Below are 23,083 nucleotides of genomic sequence, written 5' to 3' on the forward strand. Positions count from 1 at the left end.
AACCTTAGAATGCTGTATTTCCTTTGCTATAAAATAAGGATTAAATGTATTTAATGTATTAAATATATTAAATTAAAATGTATCTAAGATGGTTTTTACGTAGGTAAATGAAAAATACATGTTGAGCATCTAGTGCAATGCCTGACATCTATTAGTAGCAGACACTCAGTGAATGAAAATTATTAAAATTCTACTGTGCTTGTGTGTGTTCAGTCCCTCAGTCGTGTCTGACTCTTTGTGACCCCATGGACTGCAGCCTGCCAGGCTCCTCTGTCCATGGGATTTTCCAGGCAAGAATACTGGAGTGGGTTGCCATTTCCTTCTCCAGAGAATCTTCCCAACCCAAGGATTGAAGCCATGTCTCCTGGTCTCCTGTATTGGCAGGCGGATTCTTAACCACTGAGCCATCCGGAAAGCCAAAATTACTAGGTACTGTGTATTATATTAGACTGGTGATTCTCAATTTTGTGTGAACTTTTAAAAACTGTTATCTCCAGCTCTCCAGAGATTTCCATCTGGGGTATTGGTGTGGGACCAGGGAGTTTTTCTTTTTGGGGATATTACAGAAGATCCCATCCTGTGATCTGAGATGAGAGCCACTGACATAGATCATTGGTCAGCAAAATTTCTTGGTAAATGGCCAGATAGTAAATATTTTAGGCTTTACAGGCTATCTGGTCTCTGCCACAACTACTCAGCTCTGTTATTATAGCATGCAAGCAGCTCTAAACAATGTGTAAACTAATGACCATGACTGGATTCCAGTACAACTTTGTTTACAAAAGCAGACATAAAGAGATGCTGGTGGGCTGGATTTGGCCCCCACACTGTTGTTTGTCATACCTGTCTTCCCTGAAGAGAGATTTTATTTGCTGTAGCCAGGCAAGCTATTTATTACTATAATACACAACAGCAGCTTTAAAAATCTTCCTTACATGTAATGACCAATATTTGATGTTAAACACAATTAGACAGAGATCCTGCCTTTTCAAGGAATTAGTAATCCAGAATAACAACAGCACAGACATATTATTTGCAAATAATCCGGTATGAGTAATTGTCATGTAAACAGATGACTCTACAAGACTAAATGGGAAACTAAGTTCAGAGGTGGGCAGATTTTCCTAATACTTTTGATTTGTAAATATCAGATAAAATCAAAGGAGCACAAGGGGTCATTCAGGAACCAATGTGAAGAGAACAATGCCCCTGATTAGAACTTCCTTCTCATCAGTAAGCTATATAAAGGAGCATCTTTTAAAAGGAGTCCCTTAAACAGAACTTCATGACTTTACATGGCTGAATTGCCTTCTCACAATGCCATTTCATCAAAATATATTATTTTCAAATTTATTTTCTGAGGTTAGGTGTTTAATGACACCTGTGACCGTACCCTTTATTTGACCTGGAAAAAAGAAAGAAGTTTCCTTTTCTCAATAGGAACAGTAAACTTAGGAAAAAAAGAAAAAACTTCAGTGGATCAATTTGTGTGCTTGTGTATACATGTATATATGGATATGTTTATATCAATAATTGGTGACTTAGTAAGCTACCACCTCATGTATGCTCAGTTATGTCTGACTCTTTGCAACCCTATGGACTAGGGCCCACCAGGCTCCTCTGTTCATGGGATTCTCCAGGCAAGAATACTGGAGTGGGTTACTATTTCATCCTCCAGGGGAATCTTCCCAACCCAGGGACAGAACCCACATCTCCTGCACCTCCTGCATTGGCAGACAGATTCTTTTTTACCACTGAGCTGCCTGGGAAGCCCCTAATCTATTGCCTACAGCTGTAGAAATGATGTATAGTAGCTGTTGGGCAGAGCATGATTCTCTTATATTGCCTCATACCCCTGAAAGATAGATGTATATAATGGATATTTATAATTTTTTGACTGCTCATCATCTTACCCTTCCCTTCTTATACTGTTAGGGAATTTTCCAATTGGGAATATTTGTGGGTGGCAGGATCTTTCTTCCCACTACAGGCAGAAAATCCAGATATTTGCCTTCAGCCCTCCACCCACCACCTCCTCCCCCTCTACCCCACAGCATCCTAGAGTGAGAGAAAGTGATCTAAACCTGGTAGGCTGGATGCTGTTACTTGGAACTTTCAGTCTAAACTGAGTTACACAGAAGTAAGTAGAATTCATCCCACTCACACCTTTCATACCCAGAGTCCGAAAAAACAGTGGCAACAATCCTGAGATGGGGTCCAGCCTCCACTGGTCAGGTCAACAGTACCCTTACCAGGCCATTTCTGGACTGACCTTAGCCCAGGTTCTGGCCATCTAGCTTCCTTCAGTTCCCTACCTTACTATTAAAAGTATAAGCCACTCAGGGTTCTTCCAGAAAGTTCCCTCTCTGCTGATGTTAACCACCAAAATAGTTTAACATACAAGGGAAAAGGTACAGCAATCAAGGGTCCACAGAAATAAGCCGTTTTCCCATTTTTCATATAGTTGACATTTACTCACTTTAAAGGAATTACCATGTTTTTTCTTTCTTTGGGCCCTGATTTCATGATCCTAGTCATAACAATCTCAAAACTTAACATCTGTATCCATTTCACTTAAACTGAAGTGGAGATATCCTAAATTATATGTTTCCTTCTGTTACTCAGTTCATTGATTATACTCAAATAATAAGCAGTCCTCTCAAGCTTTTGATGTGATTGTTTTCCTTATTCTGCCAAGAATGTTTAGTGTCTACATTAAAAACTAATATTGCACAGATTTCTCAAGGGAAAAGTCTCCATGTAAATATCTCTTAGCTAAAAATTATGACAAATGCAAAGTGCTTTTTATTTTTTCTCGAATTCCTTTTGCTAACAGGCATTCTTTCTAATCAAGCATTTCATCTGGGGCAAAACCCTCTTTGCTAAAATTACATGGAAAAAGAATTATTTTAAAAATTTTGTGCAAAGGTATTTCCACTCTCATAATTGAAGTGTTCATTTGTGGTTCTTTTCTGCAGAGATTTGTAACTTTGTTTCTGCAACATCTAACCTAGCATCAGATGTTCTCAACTGATGATATAAAAGTCACAGAACAAAATTAATTTGCATTGACTTTATCACAAGGAATCACAGCAAATATTTGATAACCTGTTATATATGCCTATCCCTGGAGAAGGAAATGGCAACCCATTCCAGTACTCTTGCCTGGAAAACTCCATGGATAGAGGAGCCTGGTGGGCTACCATCCATGGGGTTGCAAAGAGTCAGACACGATTGAGCAACTTCATTTTCACTTTCTTATATATGCCTATAAACATCATTTTGCTTCTCAGATGAGATTGATACGCAGAATGGGTTTTCTGTATTTATATGTATCTAACACAAATGATCATGGAAGAGTATTTGTGTAAACATTGTGGGTGGGGATTCAGATCAGGATGATGCCTGGGATGGATTGTCTTGCTATGATGCTAACGTGTAAAATATTCTGTCACACACTCACACATAAACCCCAAACAAAACAAACCATCTATCAACTTTCTGACCTTATCAGCAATTCCACTTCTAGATATTTACTCAAGAGAAGTGAAAACATATCTACACAAAGATTTATACATAAATGTTCATAGCAGCTTCACTTATGATGACCTCACATGAGAAACAGCGTTTTAGTGTCCATCAATAGAAGAAAATCTAAACAATGGTGTCACCATGCTGCTGCTGCTGCTAAGTCGCTTCGGTTGTGTCCGACTCTGTGCGACCCCATAGACAGCAGCCCACCAGGCTCTGCCGTCCCTGGGATTCTCCAGGCAAGAACACTGGAGTGGCTTGCCATTTCCTTCTCCATTGCGTAAAAGTGAAAAGTGAAAGTGAAGTTGCTCAGTTGCGTCCAACTTGTAGCGACCCCATGGACTGCAGCCCACCAGGCTCCTCCGTCCATGGGATTTTCTCATGCAATATAGTAATTCTCATCAAGAAAAAGGAACAAGCTAATTATACTTGCAATGACATGAATGAGTCTCAAAAACATCTTGCTGAATAAAAGAAGCCTTACATATAAGAAAGAGTTCAGTTCAGTTCAGTTCAGTCGCTCAGTCGTGTCCGACTCTTTGCAACCCCATGAATCTCAGCACGCCAGGCCTCCCTGTCCATCACCAACTCCCAGAGTTCACTCAGACTCACGTCCATCGAGTCAGTGATGCCATCCAGCCATCTCATCCTCTGTTGTCGCCTTCTCCTCCTGCCCCCAGTCCCTCCCAGCATCAGAGTCTTTTCCAATGAGTCAACTCTTCGCATGAGGTGGCCAAAGTACTGGAGTTTCAGCTTTAGCATCAGTCCTTCCAAAGAATACCCAGGACTGATCTCCTTCAGAATGGACTGGTTGAAAAAAAAAAAGAATGGACTGGTTGGATCTCCTTGCAGTCCAACGGACTCTCAAGAGTCTTCTCCAACACCACTGTTCAAAAGCATCAATTCTTCAGCACTCAGCTTTCTTCACAGTCCAACTTTCACATCCGTACATGACCACTATATACTATATGATTCCATTTATATGAAATTCTAGAACAGGCAATCTTTGGTGGAAAAATATCAAAAATATGGTTGCCTCTGTGGGAGAAGGCAATGGCAACCCACTCCAGTACTCTTGTCTGGAAAGTCCCATGGATAGAGGAGCCTGGTGGGCTGCAGTCCGTGGGGCCGCGAAGAGTCGGACACGACTGAGCAACTTCACTTTCACTTTTCACTTTCATGCGTTGGAGAAGGAAAAGGCAACCCACTCCATTGTTCTTGCCTGGAGAATCCCAGGGACGGGGGAGCCTGGTGGGCTGCTGTCTATGGGGTCACACAGAGTCAGACACGACTAAAGCGACTTAGCAGCAGCAGTAGCAGCAGCTGTGGGAGAGGGGGTAGAGACTGACTGAAAGGGACTTGAGGGAATTTTCTGGGGTCGTCATGATGTGTATATATTGATAGGAATTTGCATTAAACAGGCAATTATACATTTGTTAAAATTCATCAAATGGAACATTTTCATTATATATAAATTTCAATTTAAAAAGTCCCATAGGCCAAGAGGAGCTACCCCTCGCCCAAGGTCAGGGGCAGCGGCTGAGAGGAGCTACCCTACGTCCAAGGATCAGTGGCTGCACGGGCGCAGGAGGGCCGAGAGGAGCTACTCCACGTTCAAGGTCAGGAGGGGCGGCAGTGAGGAGATACCCCTTGTCCAAGGTAAGGAGCAGTGGCTGCACTTTGCTGGCGTAGCCATGAAGAGATACCCCACGTCCAAGGTAAGAGAAACCCAAGTAAGACGGTAGATGTTGTGAGAGGGCATCAGAGGGCAGACACACTGAAACCATAATCACAGAAAACTAATCAATCTAGTCACAGGGACCACAGCCTTCTCTAACTCAATGAAACTAAGCCATGCCATGTGGGGCCACCCAAGATGGGCGGGTCATGGTGGAGAGGTCTGACAAAATGTGGTCCACGGGAGAAGGGAATGGCAAACCACTTCAGTATTCTTGCCTTGAGAACCCCATGAACAGTATGAAAAGGCAAAATGATAGGATACTGAAAGAGGAACTCCCCAGGTCGGTAGGTGCCCAATATGCTACTGGAGATCAGTGGAGAAATAACTCCAGAAAGAATGGAGGGATGGGGCCAAAGCAAAACCAATACCCAGTTGTGGATGTGACTGGCGACAGAAGCAAGGTCCGATGCTGTAAAGAGCAATATTGCATAGGAACCTGGAATGTCAGGTCCATGAATCAAGGCAAATTGGAAGTGGTCAAACAGGAGATGGCAAGAGTGAATGTCAACATTCTAGGAATCAGCGAACTAAAATGGACTGGAATGGGTGAATTTAACTCAGATGACCATTATATCTACTACTGCGGGCAAGAATCCCTTAGAAGAAATGGAATAGCCATTATGGTCAACAAAAGAGTCCAAAATGCAGTACTTGGATGCAATCTCAAAAACGACAGAATGATCTCTGTTCGTTTCCAAGGCAAACCATTCAATATTACAGTAATCCAAGTCTATGCCCCAACCAGTAACTCTGGAGAAGCTGAAGTTGAACGGTTCTATGAAGACCTACAAGACCTTTTAGAACTAACACCCAAAAAAGATGTCCTTTTCTCTATAGGGGACTGGAATGCAAAAGTAGGAAGTCAAGAAACACCTGAAGTAACAGGCAAATTTGGCCTTGGAATACGGAATGAAGCAGGGCAAGGCTAATAGAGTTTTGCCAAGAAAATGCACTGGTCATAGCAAACACCCTCTTCCAACAACACAAGAGAAGACTCTACACATGGACATCACCAGATGGTCAACACTGAAATCAGATTAATTATATTCTTTGCAGCCAAAGATGGAGAAGCTCTATACAGTCAACAAAAACAAGACCAGGAGCTGACTGTGGCTCAGATCATGAAGTCCTTATTGCCAAATTCAGACTTAAATTGAAGAAAGTAGGGAAAACCACTAGACCATTCAGGTATGACCTAAATCAAATCCCTTATGATTATACAGTGGAAGTGAGAAATAGATTTAAGGGACTAGATCTGATAGATCAAGTGCCTGATGAACTATGGACATTCATGACATTGTACAGGAGAAAAGGATCAAGACCATCCCCATGGGAAAAAAAATGCAAAAAAGAAAAATGGTTGTCTGGGGAGGCCTTACAAATAGCTGTGAAAAGAAGAGAAGCAAAAAGCAAAGGAGAAAAGGAAAGATATAAGCATCTGAATATAGAGTTCCAAAATATAGCAAGGAGAGACAAGAAAGCCTTCCTCAGCGATCAATGCAAAGAAATAGAGGAAAACAACAGAAAGGGAAAGACTAGAGATCTCTTCAAGGAAATTAGAGATACCAAGGGAACATTTCATGCAAAGATAGGCTCAATAAAGGACAGAAATGGTATGGACTTAACAGAAGCAGAAGATATTAAGAAGAGGTGGCAAGAATACACAGAAGAACTGTACAAAAAAGATCTTCACGACCAAGATAATCATGATGGTGTGATCACTCACCTAAGAGCCAGACATCTTGGAATGTGAAGTCAAGTGGGCCTTAGAAAGCATCACTACGAACAAAGCTAGTGGAGGTGATGGAATTACAGTTGAGCTATTTCAACTCCTGGAAGATGATGCTGTAGAGTGCTGCACTCAATATGCCAGCAAATTTGGAAAACTCAGCAGTGGCCACAGGATTGGGAAAAGTCAGTGCTGCAATCATGGGGTCGCAAAGAGTCGGACATGACTGAGCGACTGAACTGAACTGAACTGAACTGATAGATAAATACTGAACTCTGGTTGATGTGCATGCTTTTAGGGGTGAAATGTACTAATATCTGCAGCTTAGTTTGAAATGCATCAAAAATAAGGTACCTTGTTAGATGGATAGAAGACTAGACAAATAAATAGAAATGGGAAAAAGCAAATATAGTGAAAAGCCAGTTATAGAATGGTGGTGGTGGGTATATGGATGCTCACAGTGTAACTCTTTATGTTTAAAGTTTTTCATCATAAAGTGTTGATGAGGAAATTATGTTCTTCAAAGCTTAGTTTTAGGCCCCCCTTTTTTCTTTATTCTGTTCTCTCTTCCTGTCTAATCTTACCTACTCCTATGACTTAAGTACCAACTGATGATGCCCTCATCCTTGTATCATTATCCTAGATCTATCTGCTGAGCTTCTGATCCATATATTTCTTACCTGACACCTCACTTAGATGTCTGGTTGCTGCTGCTGCTAAGTCGCTTCAGTCATGTCCCACTCTGTACGACCCCATAGACGGCAGCCCACCAGGCTCCCCCGTCCGTGGGATTCTCCAGGCAAGAACACTGGAGTGGGTTGCCATTTCCTTCTCCAATGCATGAAAGTGAAAAGTGAAAGTGAAGTTACTCAGTCGTGTCCGACTCTTCGCGACCCCATAGACTGCAGCCTACCAGGCTCCTCCATCCATGGGATTTTCCAGGCAAGAGTATTGGAGTGGGGTGCCATTGCCTTCTCCATAGACATCTCAAATTCAGCATTTCAAAATAGACTTACATTTATCTTCTTCTTGGTCTAAACCTGCACTTTTAGTGTTTCTCATCTCAGTAAATTGAGTGCTGCACTTTCACAGCATCATCTTTTAGGATTTGAAATAGCTCAACTGGAATTCCATTACCTCCACTAGCTTTGTTTGTAGTGATGTTTCCTAAGGTCCACTTGACTTCACAATCCAGGATGTCTGGCTCTAGATGAGTAATCACACCATCATGATTATCTGGGTCATGAAGATCTTTTTTGTATAGTTCTGTGTATTCTTGCCACCTCTTCTTAATTATCTTCTGCTTCTGTTAGGTCCATACCATTTCTGTCCTTTATTGTGCCCATCTTTGCATGAAATGTTCCCTTGGTATCTCTAATTTCCTTGAAGAGATCTCTAGTCTTTCCCATTCTATTGTTTTTCTCTATTTCTTTGCATTGATCACTGAAGAAGGCTTTCTTATCTCTCCTTGTTATTTTTTGGAACTCTGCATTCAAATGGGTGTATCTTTACTTTTCTCCTTCATGTTTCACTTCTCTTCTTTTCACAGCTATTTATAAGACCTCTTCAGACAACCATTTTGCCTTTTTGCATTTCTTTTTCTTGGGGATGGTCTTGATCCCTACCTTCTGTACAATGTCACGAACCTCTGTCCATAGGTTGTCCACTGGAATGGGTTGCCATTTCCTTCTTCAGGCACTCTATCAGATCTAATCCCTTGAATCTATTTCTCACTTCCACTGTATAAATGTAAGGGATTTGATTTAGGTCATACCATTTTAGTTCAATGATTCCTAAAATGTCGATGTTCACTCTTGCCATCTCCTGTTTGACCACTTCTAATTTGCCTTGATTCATGGATGTAACATTCCAGGTTCCTATGCAATATTGCTCTTTACAGCATCGAACTTTACTTCCCTCACCAGTCACATACACAACTGGGTGTTGTTTTGACTTTGGCTCTGTCTCTTCATTCTTTCCGGAGTTATTTCTCCACTGATCTCCAGTAGCATATTGGGCACCTATCGACCTGGGGAGTTCATCTTTCAGTGTCCTATTTTTTGCCTTTTCATACTGTTCATGGGGTTCTCAAGGCAAGAATACTCAAGTGCTGTACCATTCTCTTCGCCAGTGAACCATATTTTGTCAGAACACTCCACCTGCATGGCTCATAGTTTCATAGTGGCCACAGGACTGGAAAAGTTCAGTTTTCATTACAATCCCAAGGAAAGGCAATGCCAAAGAATGCTTAAACCCCATAGTTTAAGCTGCTCTGGGTTGTTGTACATTTATATTGAAGAATGCTCCTCTAAATTACAAAGTGCAATTAACCATGGAACTAGAGTTTTATTTTTGTTAAAACTTGAACCAAAAGTAGACTGTCACATTACCAACACTCGAGGCTTAGGAGGGTGGCTGCCTGGGGCCTGTGGCTTCTATATTTTAAAAGAATATATAAAGCCAAATTTAATTTAGAGATTTTTGTTTAATATCTATAAAAACTACACTTCCATGTAGGGACCAGGAGACCTCCAGCCATATTGATTTTTAAGTTATAGCAGAATTTTGATGAAAACATGAGCTGCAGTAATTTTGTGTTGCAGGATGGGGCAGTAGAGGGGTACTGGGGAAATGGACATATTTTCAATAGGTTTCCCATATTTTTCTACATTTGCTTCTTTTTGTCCCCCTTCTCTACAAGGATGGTGTTTAAAAAAATTAATGCACATTTAATTCTCCAAGCCAAGCTTCAACAGTACGTGAACCATGAGCTTCCAGATGTTCAAGCTGGATTTAGAAAAAACAGAGGAACCAGAGATGAAATTGCCAACCTCCATTGGATCATCAAAAAAGCAAGAGTTCCAGAAAAATATCTACTTCTGCTTTATTGATTATGCCAAAGCCTTTGACTCTGTGGATCACAACAAACTGTGGAAAATCTTCAAGAGATGGGAATACCAGACCACCTGACCTGCCTCCTGAGACATCTGTATGCAGGTCATGAAGCACTGGACATGGAACAACAGACTGGTTCCAAATCAGGAAAGGAGTATATCAAGGCTGTATATCATCACCCTGCTTATTTAACTTATATGCAGGGTTCATCATGCGAAATGCCAGGCTGGGTGAAGTACAAGCTGGAATCAGTATTGCCAGGAGAAATATCAATAACCTCAGATATGCTGATGACACCACCCTTATGGCAGAAAGCAAAGAAGAACTAAAGAGCCTCTTGATGAAAGTGAAAAAGGAGAGTGAAAAAGCTGGCTTAACTCAACATTCAGAAAACTAAGATCATGGCATCCAGTCCCATCACTTCATGACAAATAGATGCAGAAGCATTGGAAACAGTGACAGACTTTATTTTTTGGGGCTCCTAAATCCTTGCAGATGGTGATTGCAGCCATGAAATGAAAAGACACTTACTCCTTGGAAGGAAAGTTATGACCAACCTAGGCAGCATATTCAAAAGCAGAGACGTTACTTTGCCAACAAAGGTCCATCTAGTCAAAGCTATGGTTTTTCCAGTAGTCATGTATGGATGTGAGAGTTGGACATAAAGAAATAAAGAAAGCTGAGTGCCAAACAATTAATGTTTTTGAACTGTGGTGTTGGAGAATTGAGAGTCCCTTGGACTGCAAAGAGATCCAATCAGTCCTTCCTAAAGGAAATCAATCCTGAATGTTCATTGGAAGGAGTGATGCTGAAGCTGAAACTCCAATCCTTTGGCCACCTTATGAGAAGAACCGACTTGTTGGAAAAGACCCTAATGCTGGGAAAGGTTGAAGGCAGGAGGAGAAGGGGACAACAGAGGGTGAGATGGTTGGATAGCATCCCCAGCGTGATGGACATGAGTTTGAGTAAGCTCCAGGAGTTGGTGATGGACAGGGAAGCCTGGCCTGCTGCAGTCCATGGGGTCACAAGAGTTGGACAAGACTGAGCAACTGAACTGAAGTGAACCTCAGTAAATTATGCCACCATCCAGTCATGGATGGCCCATGCCATAAATCTAGACACTCAGGTCTTGCTTACATCCAGATAATCACTAAATGGTGACAATGCTTATTCCTAAATTTGTCCTAGAATGCATTGAATTCTCTCTGCTCATCACTGACACCAAAGAGGCTCCAGCTACCTTATTTTATCTTGGCTGTTTAGTCTCGTAACTGATCTCTCCTCTTCTGTCTATGAAGAATCACACCAATTCTTTCAAGACATAAACTGATCATGTGACTTCCTGGCATGAAACTCTTCAATGGCTTCTTATCACACTTAAAATGAATTTGAAATCCATGGCATATGCTACAGGCTGAATTGTGTCCCCTCCCCAAATTCATATGTTGAAGCTCTAACCTCCCATGGATTGTATTGGTAGTAGCATCTTTAAGGAGGTAATTGAGATGAAGAGTGGAGCCTTGATCTGATAGGGCTTCCCTGGCAGCTCACATGGTAAAGAGTTTGCCTGCAATGCAGGAGACTTGGGTTCAATCCCTGGGTAGGAGGATCCCCTAGAGAAGGAAATGGCAAGTATTGTTGTCTGGAAAATCCAATGGATGGAGGAGCCCGGTGGGCTATACCCCATGGTGTTGCAAAGAGTCAGGGATGACTGAGTGACTAACATACACCTGGTCTGATTGCACCAATGCTGTTTATGAAAAGAGGAAAGGCTACCAGAGCTCTCTCCCCACCACATGAGGCCACAGCCAGAAGGCCACTGTCTGCAAGCCAGTAAGAGAACTCACACCAGATCCTGCCCATGCTAGCTAGCACCTTGATCTTGGACTTTCACCCTGAATAACTCTGAGACAATAAATTTCTGTTGCTTAGGCCACCCAGTCTTTTGTAGCAGCCAGAGCTGACTAATAGAGCATAGAAGACCATGTATGATCTGGCCCCAGTGTATTTCTCCAGCTTGTGTCTCACTCTCTCCCCCTTGGATCTCTACTATAAGTTCTCTGCTTGATTTCATCTTCAAAACATGACACACTCCCTCTTGTCTCAGGGAGTTCATACATGCTCTCCCTTCTGCCTGGAAGTTCTTCCCTTCCCTCTTCACCTGGCTAATTCTTATTTATCTTTTAGTCTCTAATGTTTCTTGTTCAGAATGGCCTTCCCTGACTTCTCAGTCTAAACTGAGGACCTCTCTCATAATACCCTCTATTTTTTCTTCATAAGAAAGTTTGTAATTATATAGCTTGTGTTGTTTGCTAAGTCACTTCAGTGGTTTTCAATTCTTTTTGACCCTATGGACCATAGCCCACCAGGCTTCTCTGTCCATGGGATTCTCTAGGCAAGAATACTGGAGTGGGTTGCCATGCCCTCTTAAAGGGGATTTTCCTGACCCAGGGATTGAACCCATATCTGTTACAACTCCTGCATCAGCAGATGGGTTCTTTACCACTAGCGCCAACTGGGAAGCCCAATTATATAGTTTACTGTGTTATAATCAATAACCTCAGATATGCAGGTGACACCACCCTTATGGCAGAAAGTGAAGAACTAATGAGTCTCTTGATGAAAGTGAAAGAGGAAAGTTGGCTTAAAGCTGAACATTCAGAAAACTAAATCATGACATCTGGTCCCATCACTTCATGGCAAATAGATGGGGAAACAGTGGAAACAGTGCCTGACTTTATTTTTCTGGGCTCCAAAATCACTGTGGATGGTGATTGCAGCCATGAAATTAAAAGACACTTACTCCTTGGAAGGAAAGTTATAACCAACCAACAGCATATTGAAAAGCAGAGACATTACTTTGTCCACAAAGGTCCATCTAGTCAAGGCTATGGTTTTTCCAGTAGTCATGTATGGATGTGAGAGTTGGACTATAAAGAAAGCTGAGTGCAGAAGAATTGATGCTTTTGAACTGTGGTGTTGGAGAAGACTCTTGAGAGTCCCTTGGACTGCAAGGAGATCCAACCAGTCCATTCTAAAGGAGATCAGTCCTGGGTGTTCATTGGGAGGACTGATGCTAAAGCTGAAACTCCAGTACTTTGGCCACCTGATGTGAAGAACTGACTCGTTTGAAAAGACCCTGATGCTGGGAAAACTGAGGGCAGGAGGAGAAGGGGATGACAGAGGATGAGATGGTTGGATGGCATCACCGACTCAACGGACGTGGGTTTGGGTGAACTCCAGGAGTTGGTGATGGACAGGAAGGCCTGGCGTGCTGTGGTTCATGGGGTCACAGAGTTGGACACAACTGAGCCCCTGAACTGAACTGAATAGGTTGATATTTCCGCTCCCCTAGAATTTAAGTTTCATACATATAGGAACTGTATATTATCCATTGTTGTATCGTTAGGGGCTAAAAATGTCTCAAAGATATCAGGTCTTCAGGAAATATTTGTTGAATGAAAAAACAATAGATGATTGCAGACATATATTCCTTAAAATATGTTCTTTATACATGGTGAATATTAAAAAGCAGGTTATAAAACCATGTATTGATACAATATGATCCTTTTGAATAACATAAACAAAGAAAAATAATATCAGTGACTTAGACCCTCCTGTTGAAAGCAACAAAAAATGTTGGTTGAAATATTTTCTTAAAAATTATCTTGTAGGGTTCCCTGGTGGTATAGTGGATAAGAATTTGCCTGCCAGTGCAGGGGAGGGGACATGGGTTCAATACAGAAGACTCCATGTGCCATGGCAACTAAAGCCTGCAACTACTCTAGAGCCTGTGAGCCGCAACTGCTAAGCCTGAGTGCTGCAACCACCTGACAAGAGAAGTCACCATGAGAAGCCTGTGCTTTGTAACGAAGAGTAGCCTCTACTCTTCACGAGTAAAGAAAGCCCACACATAGCAATGAAGACCCAGCATAACCAAAAATAAATAATTTCTTAAAAGATCTTAAATATATATATAATATATATAAACCCAAAATAAATAATTTCTTAAAAGATCTTAAATATATATATAATATATATAAACCCAAAATAAATAATTTCTTAAAAGATCTTAAATATATATATAATATATAAACCAAAAATAAATAATTTCTTAAAAGATCTTAAATATATATATAATATATATATAAACCAAAAATAAATAATTTCTTAAAAGATCTTAAATATATATATAATATATATATAAACCAAAAATAAATAATTTCTTAAAAGATCTTAAATATATATATAATATATATATAAACCAAAAATAAATAATTTCTTAAAAGATCTTAAATATATATATAATATTATATATATATATAATATATATAATATAATATATATAGAGAGAAGCTGGCAAGGAAGTTAGGAATATTCAGGTCAAGTTCTGAATAAAGTCAGGAGCTCTGAGTTTTACAAGGAGCTCTGAGTTTTCTCCTTGAGAACATTTGCTGAATTTGCCTCTCTTGGTAAATTCAGTTTTTGTGACCGAGAAGGACTAGGGGCACAAAAAAACAGAGGAACAAGATATAAACTCTAAAATGAGAGTTTTCCCTCCTAAAGCCAGGAACCAGAGGGCTCTACCCCCAATATTAGGATGAAATATCATATGAACCTGCCCCCACCCCACAATCCTATTTTCAAAGAGAGACAACAGTAGACCACAGTTAGGATCAGCCAATCAGACAAATGTTTACTTTGTTCCTTGTTAAGTGTTTCACTCTGTGACATGCCAAATGTATATCAAGAACAGTCTTTTCCAGACTTCCCTGGTGGTCCAGTGGCTATGAATCTGCCTACCATTGCAGGGGGCATGGGTTTGATCCCTGGTCCAGGAAGATTCCAAATGCCCTTGGGCAACTAGAGCCCATGCTTCACAACAAGAGAAGCTACCTCTATGAGAAGCCGGCAACACTGCAACTAGAGAAAGCCCATGTGCAGCTACCAAGACCCAGTGCAGCCAAAAATCAATCAACTAATTTATTAATTTAGAAATTTATTTTAAAAACCCCAGTCTTTGTCCTCAAGGAGATGACAGTCTCATTGTGTACATAAGAACAACAGGTTCGATCCCTGTTCCAGGAAGATCCCACATGCTCTGGCACAACTAAACCCGTTGGCCACAACTATTGAGCCCACACTCTAGAGCCTGCGTGTTCAAAACCACTGAAGCCCCCACGCCCTAGAGCCCGTGCTCTGCAATGAAGCCCATGCTTTGCAACAAGAGAAGCCACTGCAATGAGAAGCCTGCGCATCACAACTAGAGAGTAACCCCTGATCGCCTCAACTAGAGAAAAGCCCAAGCAGCAAGGAAGACCCTGCACAACCAAAAATAAATGAAACTGCATTAAAAAAAAGATTGTGGCACAAACTCTAGGTGCCTAGATGTCAAAAATATCAGAAAAGAGAAATATTGTTGAGAGCTGGCATAGTTAGAGAAAGCTTTAAAACTGATCAGAAACCTTGAGAATGGTTTTAATTTAGATGGTGGAGGCGAAGGATAGTGCCTTTCAATGGTTTAAAGATTATGAAGGAGGGAATAACCTCCAAGGAGAACAATGCAGCTGAACAGAGAGTTATACAGGGTAAGAAGAGGGGGCCTGATGGTAACAGGCCTTCAAAGGCAGGAAGCGGGTTTAGACAGGATAAATTTGGTATACAGAGTGAGAGTGTTCAGGGATGCCAGCCAGGTAACTACTGTGGCAATCCAGATCTGAGATGCTGAGGGATCCAGCTGGGGTGAGGCAGGTGTGAATGGCAGGAGGAAGTGATATTTGAAAGGAAATATTATTAGGCCTTCATTATCAAGAGGAGGGAAATAAAGGATGGGTTCAAACATAACTCTCAGGGGGGTCTCCTCTGTTCACTGATGTTTATGCTTACCCAGTGTTTCCACCCTCCTTTCTTTCTTTGAAAAGGCTTCCATCAACTGCGTGTAAAACTATGCAGAGTAAAATAAGATCAAACATTTTTGATAAACTCTTTTGGGGCCAGTTTAGAGTTGTTTATCTCAATGGGAAAAGAATCTTGAGACTCAAGAATCGTTCTTATTTTCAGTCTGCCTTCTTTGAACATTGAGTATGTGGGTTTTTCCTCCCTTTCCTTTCTTTGTTTCTTTCATTCTTTTTGATATTTAGGTATCATCAGTCTGTATTTCCTTAGTCTACAACAGAATTACATCTACTTTTGTCAGTTACATGTTTACCTGAAAACTTCTCAAGTTTCATTCAGTTCAGTCGCTCCGTCATGTCCAACTCTTTGCGACCCCATGCACTGCAGTATGCCAGGCCTCCCTGTCCATCACCAACTGCCAGAGTCTACTACCCAAACCCATATCCATTGAGTTGGTGATGCCATCCAACCATCTCATCCTCTGTCATCCCCTTCTCCTCCTGCCCTCAATCTTTCCCAACATCAGGGTCTTTTCAAATGAGTCAGCTCTTTGCATCAGGTGGCCAAAGTACTGGAGTTTCAGCTTCAACATCAGTTCTCCCAATGAACACCCAGGACTGATCTCCTTTAGAATGGACTGGTTGGATCTCCTTGCAGTCCAAGGGACTCTGAAGAGTCTTCTCCAACACCACAGTTCAAAAGTATCAATTCTTCTGCACTCAGCTTTCTTTATAGTCCAACTCTCACATCCATACATGACCACTGGAAAAACCATAGCCTTGACTAGACGGACCTTTGTTGACTGAGTTTCATTATATTCCTCCAAATGCTGTTTGGTTTTTCTACAAACACTAATAAAAAATAACCTGAAGTTAATACTTCAGCTTTCATTCAGAAAGATCCTAACATTCTTTACAATGTGTACTGATCTTATTATTTTATGTAGACACACTGCATTTCCTTAATGCCTTTCATCTTAGGATCATAAAACAGAGCAAACATTAATTAATTTTAACAACAACCTTGTGAACTATAACTGTCATGTGTATATAGTAGATGAATCACCTGAAGGATCAGCAAAACACAGACTTTGGGAGGAAGATTAGGCTTGGCACAGCTTACTATGTAAACAGCCCAGTCAAACAGTTTAGAGCAAGAAAGGCAGTATCATTTTTTAATTTAACTATAACCACCAATGGAGTTTCAGTGAGAGAATAATTATGCAAATAACAACTTGTCTAGGTTTCCATAAGTAGCACTTCACATTTTGAAACAAACAGTGCCAAAAAAAAAAAAAAAAAGGAGTTATTTTTTAGTTAGAGTCTGTTAATATCTACACCCTCAGACCTATCTATGGTCATTCCCAAAACAAGTGTTTCAGCAACAAAGCAATCCTACTCATTAACTGAAGCTCTGATTTAGTATCAAGGCAGAAAAAGTGTACCACCAGCTGACTCATCAACACTTTGCCTCCCACTGAGGTTTCCCTGGAGGGTCTCTCCTTCAGGTTCTTAGCAGGCCAAGGCCTGTTTTGCTGATGAGGATGAAATCTTTATTATTGTTATGTAGGCTGCTCTTTATATTAAAAACAAAAATAGAATTTATAATGGAAAAGATTGAAAAGAAAATGGACTCTTGCCTTCCTAAGTTGACTCACCGAACAATCAAAGATAGATATTAACAAATGCTTTCCTTTATTGGAAACTGAAAAGTGTTAGTCACTCAGTGGTGTCTGACTCCTTGCAATCTCTTGCACTGTAGCTTGCCAGGCTCCTCTCTTCATGGAATTTTTCAGGCAAGAATACTGGACTGGGTTGCCTTTCCCTTCTCCAGGCAATCTTCCCCAGGGATCAAACCCAGGTCTCTCACATTGCAGGCAGATTCTTTATTGGCTAATCCACCAGGGAAACCCTTTATTGGAAGCCTTCCTTTATTGGAAACCCACCTTTATTCTAGCTGTTTTAGCAAAGAAAATTCCTGTACAAACAGAGGTAGATTGAATACTATAATCAAGACCCTAAATACTCATCACTTAACTAGCAAGTATCATGTGCTTTGTTTTACAAACTATAGTCAAAGGAGCTACTAAAGCTCAATTCACTAAAGTTAGAGGGAGAAAGAAAATGGCAGTTCTAATTTGGGGGGAGGGTGTGAAAAGAAACCCTTAAGAATTGTTGAAGTTTAATACCAAAGCTAAGGCAAGGGAGTTAGTCAAGTATACCTTGCATTTGCTCCATTTAAAAGAACCCTAGGACTTCCCTGGTGGTCCATTGGTTGGGAATCCACCCGCCAATGCAGGGGACGTGGGTTCAATCCTTTCTCCAGGAAGATTCCATGTGCCATGGGGCAACTAAGCCCATGTGCCACAACTACTGAAGCCCAAGTGCCTAGAGCTGGAGCTCTGCACCAAGAGAAGCCACTGCAACAAGATGCCTGTGCACCATAATGAAGAGTAGACCCAGATCCCTGCAAAAAGAAAGCCTGTGCCCGGCATTGAAGACCCAGCACAGCCAAAAATAAATTAAAAATTTGAAAAGAACCCTAGATCTTAATATGACAAAATGAATAAATATGTCATTTGCCCAGCAATACAATCATTTAAAATAGCCATAATTGCATAATAAAGACTATTTTAAACTTCCTATGGATATAATGCTAGGTTAAATCAGAAGCCATGCAAAATCACCATTAGTGCATTCTCTAAGTCCATTATAAGCTCATGTCTAAGTCCATTATAAGCTCATGTCATTCAGGCACAATGCATTAACTTGAATTTCATTGGCTCAGTCATCCTTACCTTTTATAGCAAATTGATTGTCAAGGTGCCAAAAGAGCAAGTGCGAATTTGTTTGGCATATTTTTATTTAGGACCAGTGATCCTTTTGTGTTCAGCTTTTATTTATAGTACTTAGATATTTTATAAGAGAAAATTGTTTTATTTAACCTTTTATCAATTACTTAATTAACATTTTAATCAAAGTATTTGCTACATGCACATATTTTTTTTTTTTAATCAAATAGCACCTAATAAGTTATAAAAACAAACAGGAGTTTCTTGCCCCACTCCTTCAAATTATCTCTCAATGACTGCCTCTGAAACAATTACTTTTTTAAAAAAATCCATATTAACTGTTTCTTTGTGTATAAACATATCTCCATATTCCTAGATACCTCTGTCTTTTTTCAATTTGTATTGACTGTTCTCTGGGCCTGCTTCTTATATGTTGCACTGTAGTGTTTCCCAGATTGCATGTCTTTCTCTATCTTTATCTATCTCTCTCTTTTGTTGTAGTACATCTTTAGTAAAATCCAGAGAAGGATGGACAGAAAATAACATATCTGGGTCCTTGAATCAATGAAAATATCCTTAGTCTATGTTATGGCCTTGAATGGTACTTTTTCCTTACAATTCTGAAAGCATTGTTTCATTATCTTCTAGCATTTTTATTGATGACAGAATTCTGAAGCCATTCTCTCTTGCTTCTTACATACTACCTGTTTTTCCTCTCTGGAAGATTTCAGAATCTTCATCTCCGATGTTATAAAATTTCACAATGACAAACTTTTGTGTGAGTGTTTCTTTAGCCACTGCTTAAGGTATCTGGGCTTTTTCAATTTGTAGACTCCGGTCATTTGGGTCTGGGGAATTTTCTAGTGTTATTTCATTGATAATTTACTCATCTGTATTTTCTCTTTTTGTAGAAATTCTACAACTTGGTTTTCAGCCTTACTGGATTGATCATCTATATCTCTTTTATTTTCTCTTTCTCTGTTTTCCAGGGGATTCATTAACCTTCTCTTCCAACACTTCATAATGACACTTAACAACACTTAAATAATGATTTACATTATTATTTTGGCTATTATATTTTTAATTTCTAGATAGCTTTTACATTTTCTGTTTAATTTTTTTACAGAAGTCTTTTTTTTTAATCGACTGTCACATAATCTCTTACTTCCTTGAAAGTTTTAGAGTTTTAAAAAGAATTTTCTTCTTACATTGTCTCTGTCTTCTCTGGGCCCCTTTTTTCTGTTTACTTAGGATGATTAGGCGGAAGCCAGCTGTTTCACTGGAGGGTTATAAAATGTATTTTTTTCTGGAGCTATTCAGTTTCTGCTTTGCACAATCAGTAACTGCTACTTCATCTGATCTTGGTTTTAAAAAAACTGTTGACATTTTTAATCTGCTGTTGTTTCTTCTTCAATTCTCTTAATTTTAAAGAGGTTCTTAGGCAGGCAAGGAGAAGAATTTATATGATCAGCCTGTCACTTTCAGCTAGAATCTATTGGAGAAACGTAAAAGCCCTCAAAAATACAATTTTTGGATTACTCTTGGTGGTGATTGTTAATGGAGGCAGCAAGATTTATAGAAGTAGTCTTAAAATCTCATTTTTCAGCTTTCTGTGTGAACCCATTAGCTCGGCTGGGCAGAGCACGGTAAAATAATGCCAAGGTCATGAGTTTGATTTCCGTGAAGCTCAGTTAAACTTACTTAATTTCACGGGCTCAGTCTTCTCCCTCATCTCAGAGAAAATTAAGGATATTGTTTTGAGTAGCTATAAAATACGCAGGGAAAACACAGCTTTCATTTTACTGCTGTTATTAATATTCTGTGTCCTATGCAGCTGCAGGAACTTGAACAAAAACCACTGGAAAATTGAAGGGAAATGTTAAGAAAAAGAGTACAGGGCTATTGTTGAAACCATTTGGTGTCATTTCAGGGGCTTTGTAGGGCTCTGGTACCACAGTCCTTTATGTCTCAGTGCAGAAAATAATTCAGTGAGAGGCAGTGTGATAGATAGGAAGTTACTTATTAGAATAGGATGCTTGTGAGAATTACAAGCAGGCAGGCAAGGGGGTGCCACACCCTGAGAACTTACTTGGCTATAGTTTTATAATCACAGGAAAAGGGGGAAATCATGGGAAGGGGGAAAATAACTTCTTTGTATTTCTTGAGTAGAGTTCATGCTTTCATCATCAGTTCCTCCATCAGGTTGACAGGTGAGTTTTCTTGTCCCTACTTGGTCAAGCTAGGTCTGCAAATTATTGTTTTTGGTGTGTGTAGAAAGCATGTCCTAGGGATCATTAACTTACTGAGCTCACTGGGCAAGATGTTGTTTTATTGTTTTGGGGCATGTCTCATGCTTCTGCTGCATGAGTTTTATTGCTAAGCAAGCCTTCTTGGTTTTGTGGTTAAGGAGACCTGCTCTCTTGAGTAATCGTTAACTTACAGGGGTCTCCCATATTTTTCTACTTACAATCCCCTACTGGGATTAACTATTTAATCACCGACTTTGTCCCTTTCCTCTGTCCCTGTCATTACTACAAAGCAATTTACTTTTGCTGGAAGAAAATAAAATATGCCTTAGATTGTCTCCCAGAAGCAGACTCTTACTTAGTGATTGATGGAGAAAGATTTTTTGAGAAGTACTTTCAGGGACAGCACCTTTAGGGAATGAAAGCAGTGGGAAAAGCTGATCTTTGATCCAGTCACAAGAGAGGCCTCCACAAGACGTTTTGGAGCTGGGAGTCCCTTCACACATGTTCCACCTTGAGACAAGAGGCCAGTCATTTATAACCTCACATTGACCAGTTATCAGATGAGAACTATCTTTGGGAAAGAAGCATAAACTTTTGAAAGAGTGGCTTTCATTAGTTGATGGGAATTTCCAGAGTGTTTTGAATCAAATTTGGGCTACCAGTGAGCTGGAGTAGCAGACCATAATATTGACTATACTTTATAGAGTACTGTCCTTTTGAAAGTCCAAGAGCTGAGATGTTGGTTCTTCTTTTCATTTCTCCTAGATTCTTATGGGGAGAAGAAAATGAGTGGTTAAATGGCAGAAATATAACTATATTTGGAGTGAGAAGGAGCAAAAGATCTGTTCAGTCCGTAAACCAGACAATTATACTCCAAGAAACGAAATGAATGGAGTAAACTCTCCAAGGGTTTGAGTATTTTTATTCCATATTATTGGTTGCACTTGTGCATTTTGAGTATATTTGCTTTGGTTAGCAATCATTCTTAGGTTTTAAAAATGAAGCCAAAGTTGTTATTTTTAGGTTTATGCTGTTAAATTTGGGATAAGTTCAAAGATAATACCTCCAGGAGGAAGAAAACACTCAGAGTGTATTTCAACTTTGGTTAACAGAGCACAGAAAAGTAATGGTCAAAAATTCTCACTAATTTTTCACTCTTTATTTATGGAGAAAGAGTAAACTAGTAACTTATTACTGAAATAGATGTCTTTGAGCATATATATATATATATATACATATTTTAAAATTAGTACATTATTTTAATATTTATAGCAGGAATCTATAATATTGCCTATACTGCATGCTCTAAAATTGTATTTTGTTGTTGTCAGTAAAAATATTTTTAATGCTTTAGAAAAAATGATTGAGGATAACAGGGTATCAGTTAGTGTATTCCCATTTCCATTTCCTTAACCAAGGTTTTCCTTAATAAGGTTTCCATTTCCTTAACTAAGATTTTCCTTAAGGTTTTCCTTCCATTTCCTTAACTAAGGTTTATGTATGCTATTTTATCTCTAATAATTACATTTTACTTCTTGGAAAAGAGAAATTTAATGACATCTTTTGATTCATTTTGTCGTTTTTAAAAAATCAGAAGTTCAGTATTTTCTAGGCCAAGGTATATCAAAATTATTCAAAACATAGCTAAATAAAACAATGGCTTGAAACTTTATTTTCCTTCAAACTTAAAGTCTGTGGAAAACCAAAGATAAAGAAAGAAAGCAGAACTTCACAGCCTACAAGTCTATTTCTCATTGCCGGGAAACTGAAGAACATTAATCAACTAACCCAAGACTGTAAAAGAGGGAGGGAGCAAATTTTTGTTAAGCAGTGACTTAATGGGTTCAGCCTGACAAGATGCACTGTGAAGACGAGTGGTAGCTGAGTCATGTGTAGGGAACAGCTAAGCTTCAACAGACATCTGAATTTAGCCTCCCATGGTAATTGAGAACAAAGTAAGTTGGTTTGTCTGTGTTGCAATAAAGGCTGGGAAGATGGTGTCAGCATCATCTCAGAGAATCTTCAGAAAACTCTGGAGGTTAGGCTCATACAATTCAAAAGCTACTTTACATAGACAGTAAAATATGTCTTCCTCCTTCTTCTGTTCTCCAGCCTTCTCATTCCCTTGCCAGAGGCAAACATTGTTTCCATTCCATTTTGCTGTGTATTTGCCCCTAAGATATTCTAAAATGTAGGTTTTAAAAATCCACACTTTACTTTCTACTTTTGCCCCATTACCTCCTTGTCATTTA

General features: G+C 39.8%; 1 long non-coding RNA gene across 1 annotated transcript in view; it reads left to right on the forward strand.

Moving 5' to 3' along the window:
• Positions 1-295: 295 nt before the first annotated feature.
• Positions 296-23,083, forward strand: part of LOC129654038 (uncharacterized) — a 43,963-nt gene continuing 21,175 nt past the window's right edge. Inside the window, exons 1-2 of the long non-coding RNA XR_008715352.1 lie at positions 296-429; positions 5,022-5,190. This is a non-coding gene — a long non-coding RNA (uncharacterized LOC129654038). The remainder of the gene's footprint in view (positions 430-5,021; positions 5,191-23,083) is intronic.

Source organism: Bubalus kerabau, chromosome 5 (assembly GCF_029407905.1).
Source record: "Bubalus kerabau isolate K-KA32 ecotype Philippines breed swamp buffalo chromosome 5, PCC_UOA_SB_1v2, whole genome shotgun sequence".
In the NCBI taxonomy this organism is placed as follows: domain Eukaryota; kingdom Metazoa; phylum Chordata; class Mammalia; order Artiodactyla; family Bovidae; genus Bubalus; species Bubalus kerabau.